The following is a 12002-nucleotide window of genomic DNA, read 5'->3' as shown; positions in this document are numbered from 1 at the left end:
CACTGAACAATATGTCGTGCAGTGCAGGCACCTTCCCTCATCCCTGAACTTCCTATAGTCAGGTTGACCGTCATGTTCGGGTGATGAGCGATGACAACAACGACCAGCGGGAACGCGCATCGCTGCTCGTTGCCGATATTTTACCATATGATTACTGCAGGATTGAACGATGACGATGTTGTTATCGTTCAATCGCTCATTTTAATCGGCAAGTGGATACGCAAGGATGGGGAACCTCCTGCCCGGGGGCCGTATCAGGCCCTTGGAATCATTTGGTCTGGTCCTCGGAGCTTTATTCTGCAACTAGAATCTATGCAGCAGTGCCACCTGGAGCGTCCTTTGGATGCTTCAGATGGCCAGACCGCTGCCCTTACAGCTCCTGAGAATGCTCCGGGCATTGCTGTAATAACCGGCGATTGTGGCCACGCCCCTGTGTGTGACGTCACATGGAAGGGGCATGGCCTGCATCGGGCCCGCAAATAATGTTATATAGATCAAAATGGCCCTTGGCAGAAAAAAGGTTCCCTACCCCTGATTTATAACAACAAAGGTACAGTCTTTTGTAAAGATGATCCTTCTTTCACATAAATTTGAGGACTTGTTAATTATACAGACACCGCTGTAACTACAGTAATTTGGGAGATTTTTTTACAAAGCAGCCCAGGCCCTTGGCCACAGTCAGAGCCTTCTTAGCGAATTCAGGCACTTTAATGGACTCATTTATTGCTATCAGCAGTTTCGGTACTTGTTATGTAGAAGCGGTGCTTAGTTATAGTTGACCAAAAGGTTATACAGTCAGGTCCATAAATATTGGGACATTGACAGAATTTTCATATTTTGGCCTCAATGGTTTTGAAATGAAACAAACAAGAAGTGCTTTAACTGCAGACTTTCAGATTTAATTTGAGGGTAATTACATCCAAATCGGGTGAACGGTGTAGGAATTACAACAGTTTTAATATGTGCCTCCCACTTTTTAAGGGGCCAAAAGTAATGGGACTATCAACTCAAAAGCTATTTCATGGACAGGTGTGGGCTATTCCCTCGTTATTTCATTATCAATTAAGCAGGTAAAAGGTCTGGAGTTGATTCTAGGTGTGACATTTGCATTTGGAATCAGTTGCTGTCGACTCTCAATATGAGATCCAAAGGGCTGTCACCATCAGTGAAGCAAGCCATCATTAGGCTGAAAAATCAAAACAAACCCATCAGAGAGATAGCAAAAACATTAGGTGTGGTCAAATCAACTGGAACATTCTTAAAAAGAAAGAACGCACCAGAGAGCTCAGCAACACCAAAAGACCCGAAACACCACGGAAAACAACTGTGGTGGATGACAAAAGAGTTATTTCCCTGGTGAAGAAAAACCTCTTCACAACAGTTGGCCAAATCAAGAACACTCTCCAGGAGGTAGATGTATATGTGTCAGATTCAACAATCAAGAGAAGACTTCACAAGAGTGAATATAGAGGGTTCACCACAAGATGCAAACCATTGGTGAGCCTCAAAAACAGGAAGACCAGATTAGAGTTTGACAAACAACATCTAAAAAAGCCATTACAGTTCTGGAACAACATTCTATGGACAGATGAGACAAAGATCAACTTGTACCAGAGTGATGGGAAGAGAAGGAAAGGAACTGCTCATGATCCAAAACATACCACCTCATCAGTGAAGTATGGTGGTGGTAGTGTCATGGCGTGGGCATGTATGGCTGCCAATGGAACTGGTTCCCTTGTATTTATTGATGATGTGACTGCTGACAAAAGCAGCAGAATGAATTCTTTAGTGTTTCTGGCAATATTATATGCTCATATTCAGTCAAATGCTTCAGAACTCATTGGTCGGCGCTTCACAGTGCAGATGGACAATGACCCGACGCATACTGCAAAACCAACCAAAGAGTTTTTTAAGGCTAAAAAGTGGAATGTTATTCAATGGCCAAGTCAATCCCCTGACCTGAATCCGATTGAGCATGCATTTCACTTAATGAAGACAAAACTGAAGGGAAAATTCCCAAAGCACAAGCAGGAACTGAAGACATTTGCAGTAGAGGCCTGGCAGAGCATCACCAGGGATGAAACCCAGCGTCTAGTGATGTCTATGCGTTCCAGACTTCAAGCTTTAATTGCCTGCAAAGGATTTTCAACAAAGTATTAAAAAGTGAAAGTTAGATTTAGGATTGTTTAGTTTGTCCCATTACTTTTGGCCCTTTAAAAAGTGTGAGGCACATATAGAAACCGTTGTAATTCCTACACCGGTCACCTGATTTGGATGTAATTACCCTCAAATTAAATCTGAAAGTCTGCAGTTAAATCACATCTTGTTTGTTTCATTTCCAAGCCATTGTGGTGGTGAATAGAGGCCAAAATATGAAAACTCTGTCAATGTCCCAATATTTATGGACCTGACTGTAGTTAAATCTCTCACTGCCTGGCCAATGTGAGCTTTTACATAGATGTTCAAATGGAAGTGGTCCAAGTGCTGGTGAGTTATAGTGGTGATTGTGTAATTAAATTATGACTGATTGCCTGCAGAAAGGCACATGCATTATCAATTTGCTAAGTGTGTGAATATGTGGCATATGAGGTAAAGTGCAAGGAGGCTTTGGAACATTCATTGTACCCTTCCTCCATATCTCATGACCACCAGAGCCGGCCCTAGCCATTTGGTGCCCTAGGCAGGATTTTGTCTGGTGCCCCCAAACATATAATCTCACCACCAATCTTAGTGTCTATACGTGGACGCCAAAATATATTTTATATCTATATATATGGGCCATTCTCAGCATAAGATTCTATATTGCTATAGTTGTTAAATCCTCTGCCCAGTGCCTTCTTTCCCTGGAAGCAGCCTCTGCTGCCTATGTATCCTCCCCCTGCGCCTGCAGCCTCTGACCCCGGTCTCCTCTCCCTGCGTCCGCAGCGTCTACCCCCAGTGTCTCCTCTCCCTGCATCAGTGGTGTAACTAGGAGGGGTCGGGGGGCGCCGCCGGCCACTGTCCGGCCCACCCTAGTTAGCCACCAGTGTAGCGCCGACCGCAATGAGTGTGGTCAGCGCTACACATTTACACAGGACCGGCGCTAGGCTTCTAGTGCCAGTCCTGTGCTGCACACCTGAGCCGTTCCCTCCCCCTGAGCGCTTGCCCAATAGCGCCAGGAGGCGGGCTCGGGCTGTGCATAACATACGCATTGCTGGCGGCGATGCGTGTGTTAAACAGCAACCAATGAGAGTCAGACTAACATTGACTGCTGCAGAACCCACTGCAAGAGCCAGACGTCCGTCATGACGTCTGTCCCATTATGCTGAGCGCGCCAGCTCGGGAGGACTGGCGGGCGGCGGGAGCGGCGTCGCGGACTGGAGGAGCAGCAGCAGCGTGGATTCAGGTAAGTATGTTTTAATATATATATATTTTTAAAAACCTGTCAGTACTACTGTGGGCACAACGGGGGTGGCTACCACTGGGGGGACCTCTACTGGGGTGGGGGCACAACGGGGGGGGGCTACTACTGGGGGCACCATTATTAGGAGGACCTCTAACGGGGGGGGGCTATTACTGGGGGCACCATTATTAGGAGGACCTACTGGGGGGGCTATTACTGGGGGCACCATTATTAGGAGGACCTCTACTGGGGGCACAATTATTGGGAGGACCTCCACTGGGGGGGGCTATTACAGGGGGCACTTAATCGGGAGGGGGAACCTCAACTGGGGACCACTACTTGGGGGGGGGAACTACTACTGGGGGCATTATAAAAGAGGCCTACTACTAGGGGCACTGCACTGGGGGGACCACAACTGGGGGCAATAACAGGAAGGACCACTACAGGGACCACTGGATAGGGGGGGTCACTACTGGGAGCCTGCATCAGGGGGACCACTACTGGGGGCACTGCATGGGAGGGGGGGGGGGACTACTGCTGGGGGCACTGCGGGGACCACTACAGGGGGCACTAGATAGGGGGAATCACTACTGGGTGCCTGCATAAGGGGGACCACTACTGGGAAACCTGCATGGGGGGACTACTGCTGGGGGCACTATATAAAGGGCACTGCATAGGGGGGGTACTACTACTGGGGGCACAATATAAAGGGCACTGCATAAGGGGATACCACTACTGGGTGCACTGCATTGTGGGGACTGCTACTGGGGGCACTGCATAAGGGGGAACACTACATAGGGCACTGCATTTGGGGGGACCACTACTGGGGCACTGAGTAAGGGGAACTAATTGGGGGCTGTATAAGGGGGACCACTACTGGGGATACTGTATAAGGAGCACTACTATGGGCCTGCATAAGAGGGACCACAACTGCATACTGGGGGTACTGTATAAGGGGTACTACTGGGGTTAAGGTGCATATGGATAGGAATGTTCAGCGTGAAAATAAAGGGGTGTGTCATGTTGACACGCCCCATTTTTAAGTGACCACGGCCATTTTTTTTCCTCGCGCGCACATATCGGGGTGGTGGGGGAGGGTCTCCCTTTTCAAATTTGCCCTGGGCTCCAAATACCCTAGTTACACCACTGCCCTGCATCCCCAGTTTCTGTCCCCGGTGTCTCCTCTCCGTGCCCGGAGACTCTGTCCCCGGTGACTGCTCTCCATGCCCGCAGCCTCTGTCCCGTGTCTCCTCTCCCTGCGCCTCCGATATTGTGTCTGAATTCCCCTTGAACTCTCCCCATCAGTTCCCTGGCAGTCGTGGGCACGATTTGGTGTTAAAAACTGTCCAATGACAAACGATCTATCGTGGCTCCTAACTATTCCACTGCATCGTGACTGAGATTGTTAGATCTGCACTACAGCACGGCAGATCTGAAGATGCGATGTACAAACTGTGGGGATGTGTATCAACATCGTGATCGTGAGTGGACACTCACGATTTGGGCATATTTTACACGATTTGTTGTCACGATGAGTCAGAATCGGGTAAATAGTGTAAAATTTCGCTAAGTGTGTAGGCACCTTTAGACTATGAAGATTACATTCTCCTGGCAACAACCACAAACTAAAGGTTTTCCTTTTTTTGTTTTTTTTTGCTGTGGGAGCAACCCTGAACAATTTTGCAACTGAAACTAAAACGTTGAGCAGAAATTACTTAGGTTTAACATTTAAAGGAAGTCAATAATTTCAAGTACAGTGGAATTGATTCCTTAAGGTTCATACTGCTGAGGTACTTAAGAATTATGAGATATAACTAAAGTTGGGTACACACTAGACTATTTTTGCACGATTTGGCCAATTCCAACGAATCAAAACAACAAATCATGCAGTGTGTACCCACAATCATGATTGGGCGTTTGTCGTATCTTCATATCTTACCTACATACAGTAAGATCTGGAAATCTCGTTAACACTGGAAATAATTAAGGACGCACGATAGGTCGTTGGTCAGATTGCACAGTTTAAGCATGATATATGTCCGGTAGTGTCGGTGAGATTAGAGGAAATCATTGACGACATTGCATGTCTTGCGAGTCTCCTAGTGTCTAGGCACCTTAAGGGCCTGATTCAGATATGTACGTAAACCCAATGTAGAAAAGGCAGATATCTCCAATATCTGCTGCGGTAAATCTCTACGTACATACAGGGGACACTTTAAATTTGAGACTATCATCTAAGAATGGGCGTTTTCAGATGATGTCTTTTGATAAATAGGCCCCTGAAAGCACTATCTTTGGAACATGTATTCAAACCCTATGTGAGAGGTCTCAATCCTTGGAGACAGTCTGGGCCTGATTCAGAGATGCATGCAATGCCTGTCGCTGCTGCGATCCCATATGCAGCGGACTTGTGAAAATATGCTGAGCCAAGTCCATATAATATATTCACCTATATCCTGTACCTACCAGTTAACTGGTTTCTGATCTATGAGGATTTGGACTTGGATCTATAGGAATAATTATATACATCATATTTGATATTAACCTGATATAAACCTGAGATTAACAAAAGAGCTCCAAAGCAATTCCTAAGCACTGGAATTTTTATACTATATTATATTTTATATTGTCTGTTTTAGTAATATTTTGTTTTTATTTCAAACAAGCGCTCCATCCAATTTTGCCTAGATATCTGACCGTGTGTATGCACCTTAAGTGGTCAGCCTCTAATCAGTCCACCAGAACAGCAGGGAGATGTGGTATTTAGTGCATTGAAAATGCATATAGCAATGGTCTGACTTTATAGAACTCTGTATGGAATATCATTTCGTATACAATTGAAAATAGCTGTAGAGAGAATTAACCTCAATAGTACTAACTGCTTTTAGACACCTCCGTTTTCAACCACAGCGGGTGATAGACGGGAGCTCCAGTGGAATACCACTGCCGCTGAGAAGTGCACACAAGGCTGTGTAGATATTGGAGGGAGGGGAAGCAAAACTCTTGTCTCCAAGTCAGTGAGTGGTAAAGATTAACCCCAGTGCGTTAGGCCACAATGGCCATCCAGAGGAGAAGTCTGCATAAAGCGAATGATCCCCAGAAAGTCTTTAGCAGCCAGACAAATCAAGCAGGAGGTGGCTTCAGTGCTACTGCTGATCAGCACATGTAATCTTCAACTCGTTTCTCCGTATCTGAGTGGCTTTAGAAGAAGCAGGTGCACTCTATATATGACTGACTCCAATATTTATGTCTGACTGTGTGGTATATGCAGTATACTCAATTTTTGCACTGCTTCCAGCAAGACTCCATCACCAATACCAAGAGGTGTCCTATTATTTGAGCAATCGTTCCAACTAGTCCAGACAACTATATCTCTCACCTGCCTCAGTTGCATACTATGGGACTGATTCTGAGTTGGGAATAAAGCAAGAAACCATGTAGCAATGCAATGGGTGCAATTGCATATATTTTTTTGCATGTGTGATAAGTACTGGCTGCTGTTGCATGTAGCCCACAAATGCTGTACAGCTTTATTTTTACACTGTAATTCAGTTTGGACACGCCTCTCTCAAATCTAAATCTGCACATTTTAAATCTATCCCACCTGCAGTACAACATGGTTTTACCAAGGTGCAGTTATGTGCTCTTTCTTGTTTTTTTCCCCAACTAAGAATCAGGCCCTATACTTGCTAAGACTCACTAACCTGCCTACTGTTGTTCCAGTGACTGCTGCATTTATTAGTCTGATGCAGTTTGTGCTATCTGCTTTATGTTTCAATCAGTTCTCCACTAGAAGACTGTTCCAGTTGTCTCAGTATTCCAGGCAGCAAGGGGGCTCACCAGCAAGCTCCACCTTCTACCAATCATCCACACTACTACCAACCTGGATCAGGAGGAGCTTCATCAAGCCACCTTAGCTTCAATTACTCTCCTAATACAGAAGCCAGCCCTAGGGTTCCTGACCCCGGTCAACAAAACCCCAGTGACCTGACAGTTGGAGAATCAAGAAGCAACCCAATCCTTCAAGATTTGGCTACACTGATGGACACCATTTAAATATCTCTCAGCCTGCAGGCTACACCTCCCATATCCAACCAAGCAAGGTCTGGGGTCCCCGTTGCCTGTATCCAGACTTCTGCCTACACCCGCTAAATATGCAACCAATCCAAAAACCTGCAGGGGGTTTCTAAATCAATGCAGCATCCATTTCAAATGGCTTCCTTCCACTACAAGAGCTAAAGTTGCCTACATCATATCATTGCTTACTGGGCAGGCCCTGGCCTGGGCATCACCTCTTTGGGAAAGGTCTGATAACATTCTACATATGACCCTTTCATAACCACCTTACGCAAGAATTTTCAATGAACCAGCATCTGATATTCTATGTCTGCATAGACAGTGGGACTGTACGTTATCCAGTTCCGTACTGTCGAAGCTGGATTATTGGCTGAGACAAGATCAGTTTAAAATTGAATCGCAGCGACACCATCTTGCGACTGGCCGCAAGACGCCATTTTGCGAATGGCCGCCTAAGCGCCATTTTAGATAAACTCACACTTTAGTACATGTGGCGATAATACTATTAACATCATGCGATTGCATCTGTGACCATCGCCATAAGTTACGGCGATTCACCAAAAGCCCATTTCATGACTTTACGTAGTTTGGGTGCTCTGGATAAAGTGTATATTATTATAATTCCCCTAAAGGATATATTGCATTAGCTAAACAGAGCAAATGGCCATGTGACAACTAGCCTGTGTAGACAAGCTTCCTGAATATAACGTCTGCTCTCACTCCAGGTGGCCCTGCTCGAATACACACCTTACATTAGCAGGCTTTCTGCAATAAAATAGCTTCAAAGCCAAGAGTGTTATCTTAGGTTTGGGTCTTGTAGCTGGGCTAATTTGCATTTACACAAGAGTCTGGGAGAACAAAGGACTTTACTTTTGAGCCTGGGAAGGGTGGGGGCTGCTGAGAGAGGGGGGCGTGTGGAACTATAAGGCTCAGCATTCCACACTGCTAGGTGTTCACTTAGTTTAAGTGAGATCTAAGTGCACCATTTCTCATACACACATTAATACGCACAATTGCGCTGGTTACTAATCGCATATTAGCGAATGCATAAGATCCTATATGAAAATGCTGTTCATTAGCTTTATGCGCACGCATCTGCTCCAAGTTAACTAGCGTCTTTATATCAAACCCCGCATACTCATACATTACATATCCACATACAAGGTTCCATAAGCTTTAAGGGATAAGATTTAAGTTTGTGCATTTAGTATAAATGCTGTGAAATAAAGATTATTGGTAACTAAGGTTTTATACATGCTAAGCCGTGTTTGGTTTTGTACTGATGCGTACTCTTTCAATAGAATTCCGGTATTATCGGTGTGGAGATCGCATCATGCATTCTCAACTTATGGACCACAGAGACTTCAAGCAACAAAATGTATATTATATGAACAACTGTTAAGATGTTGCATGGGGCGGGAAACCAGAGACCCTCAGTTACTGGAGGCTGGGTTGTGTCTATTTGAACCAGCCTGTTAAATGCTCTGCATCCCCCTTGAGGACCAATGGCATCAGCAACAAACTTCTCTATTGTGTTGTCTATTTCTGGGGGGTATAAATAAGTGTGCTCCAACACTGGGTCTTAGTCTTCGTGCTGAATGCTGATTGACGAAGGGTTTCTTGCTGATGCCTAACATCCGGTCCGGAAGCGCTGCATATGTATACTGTACTTGGGTCTGTATAATTCCTTTGCGCTGAATTGTGTATGGATCAATAGCGTGTAACTGACTGTACTTTTACTTGAATAATACTTTGTGCTTCGGAACCACACGTTCCAAGTCTGGAGTCTTCATTTACTGTATAAACTGCATACGCAAATTAGCGTCATCCTTAGAAGGTATAGGCAGGATATTAGAAGGTATAGGAAGGAGTGTATAGAGGTTCTAATCCAGTATCGTTAGTACTCAGTCTTCCGAGCTCTGGTGGAATAATTAGGCACTTGTTACTATCTTTTGGCAAGGCGTTGCAGATCATATAAAAGATGAATTGGCCGCCCGTGACCTGCCTACCAGCCTCGATCAATTAATTTCCCTTTGTGTGTGTCCCCATATTTGAGAGACGGCTCAGAAAAGAGGATGATATCAACTCATCAATATCAACAACTGAGAAGTAAAATTTGCTGTTATTGTAAATTTAAGTAAATGTCTGGGGGCTGCCCTGAGATTTTGATAGAAATTTTAGATGCATTTTAACGCTAATAGAAAAATTATACCCTTAGGTCTCCTTGTTATTTCACTTTCCTTAATTTATCCCATGTTCCAACTTCTCTCTCATGTTTTCCTTGTGTACATATTATTACCAGTTATTTATATAGCACACACATAATCCACAGCACTTTACAGAGAAAATTTGGCCATTCACATCAGTCCCTGCCCCAGTGGAGCTTACAATCTATGGGCCTCATTCAGACCTGGTCGCAAGGCTGCGTTTGCATGCAGAATGTCGGTGTTTGCATCCTGCACAGGAAGTGACCGTGTCAGGGTGATGACTGGGTTTAAATCAGGCCCTATGTTCCTTACATGTACACACACATACAGGTTAATTTTTGCTGGGAGCCATTTAGCCTGCCTGTATATTTTTGAAGTGGGGGAGGAAACGAGAGTACCCGGAGGAAACCCACGCTAGCACATGGAGAATATACTTATATATAGATTAGTAGCCCATGGCTATATTCCTTTACTTTGGGGGTTGTTCTCACTTTTGTGCCACTAGCTTTCCGCTGCATACCTCACCCGTTTAACACACATTTGATTGCAGTATAATTAGGGAATTATCTGCTACTGTAGTGTACACACTCCTACACTTCAATAATGAAGTTACACATTACACTTATTTCCACCTGGTGTGTTAACTGATCTCTTAGATTTCCCTGTATATGTAATAAAACAGAGTGTAACCTATTTATCTAGCAGGAAAAAGATATGTACTACAACAAAATGGCCACCATTCTCCATCACACAAATCATTACTTACAGGAGCACTGCAAACACAAGGGACATTGCTCTCCTACACTGGTACAGATGAGGCTGCAGTGTTTGTTAATCTCATGGTCATATGCTCTGCGAGCAAAGCGCCTACTTGTACGGAATGTGACCAGCTTCAGATTAAGTGGCAGTATATCATACCTGCCCACTTCGAGTATTGTCCCTGTGACACAATCCTACATGGTATTACTTGTAAAGCATTCTCAGGGGGAGAGTTTGTTTTGCCAGTGGCTTCTTTTTATTTTTTTAAGACGCCCAACAGAGCAATTCAATTGTTGCTCCATCAGGGAGCGATAACCGCTGGCATCGGCATTTCTGCTCGCACCCTCAGGAGGATGTGAATAGAAATGTGTGAGAAACCCTGCAGTTAGCACGCCCTAACCAGAACTTTAGACGGTTTTAGCATTTTTACACAGCTAAACCCAGAGCGAAGAGGGCGATAATTAGTGAGCGCCCAGAACGATTGAATTGCAACACTGGGCGCTCATTAATTATCACACCTAAAAAAACAATTGAATCACCCCCCCCCCCCCCCCGTGTCTATATTTGCAACTTTGTGCTAATAGCAGTATAAAAATACCTGCATAAGACAGGAATTAATGTCAGATTACTGACAGATATGTAGGACATTGTCACAGACTATTTCTTCTTTATGCCAACTACATGTGTACACACGTTTGCTTTTATCCCAAGTCTTGTGAATGCATGTGTTTAGATTACCAAAGATTCCCTCTGAAAGTGGCTCAAATATTTCTATAGCTCAATATTATTACTGCACAAGTGCTCCTGTGACTGCTGCCCAAGTCACATTGAGGAGTACCAGCACAATTATATAATGAAGCAAGTGAATTTATGTCAAAACAAAAAAGATTACCATTAACTGAAATGTAAAGAAAGAAACATGCACAGAAAGATTTAATTTAACCTTCCATGAACCAGGTGTAAAAAAATCAACAAGGCAAACCATGCGGGGTATCTCATACCCCATGCTATACTTCACCATACAGTAAGTATACTAAGTTAGTATGAAAGTAATTCTGACTGTTATAACAGATTATTGTCCCACAAAATAATAAAAAGGGAATAAACTCTTTAATCTTTTAAAACATTAAAATAAACAATTTTTTCCAACTAAACTTATAAGTCTTCTATTAACTTTTTTGAAAAAGATCACTGGAAAACTTTTGAATCACAATCATTAGTAAAAATAAAACTTATGAAATATTTTAAATAATTAAAATAAACTTAATGAGATCACTCTTGGCTGACATCAAGGCAGGTGCCGAACAAGCTAGGATATGAGATGCCCACATGCACTTTACGCACATGTACTCACTGTACTACAATAGACAATATATATAAGTGACAATATCCCAGCATCTATCTAAACACACACGTAGAATAAGGGGTATTGCTACCGACTCTGCCCATGTTTGTGATTTGTAAAAAAAAAATTTAAAATTTTAAGAATGAAAGCTTTTTAATACAAAAAAGCTCAGACAATTCATTACACATATGTTATAAAAATTGCACATCTAGTACAAAAGGTATGTATCTAA

Source organism: Taudactylus pleione, unplaced genomic scaffold (assembly GCF_031769625.1).
Source record: "Taudactylus pleione unplaced genomic scaffold, aTauple2 ptg000218l, whole genome shotgun sequence".
Lineage (NCBI taxonomy): Eukaryota > Metazoa > Chordata > Amphibia > Anura > Myobatrachidae > Taudactylus > Taudactylus pleione.
This window is presented reverse-complemented; position numbering follows the sequence as displayed.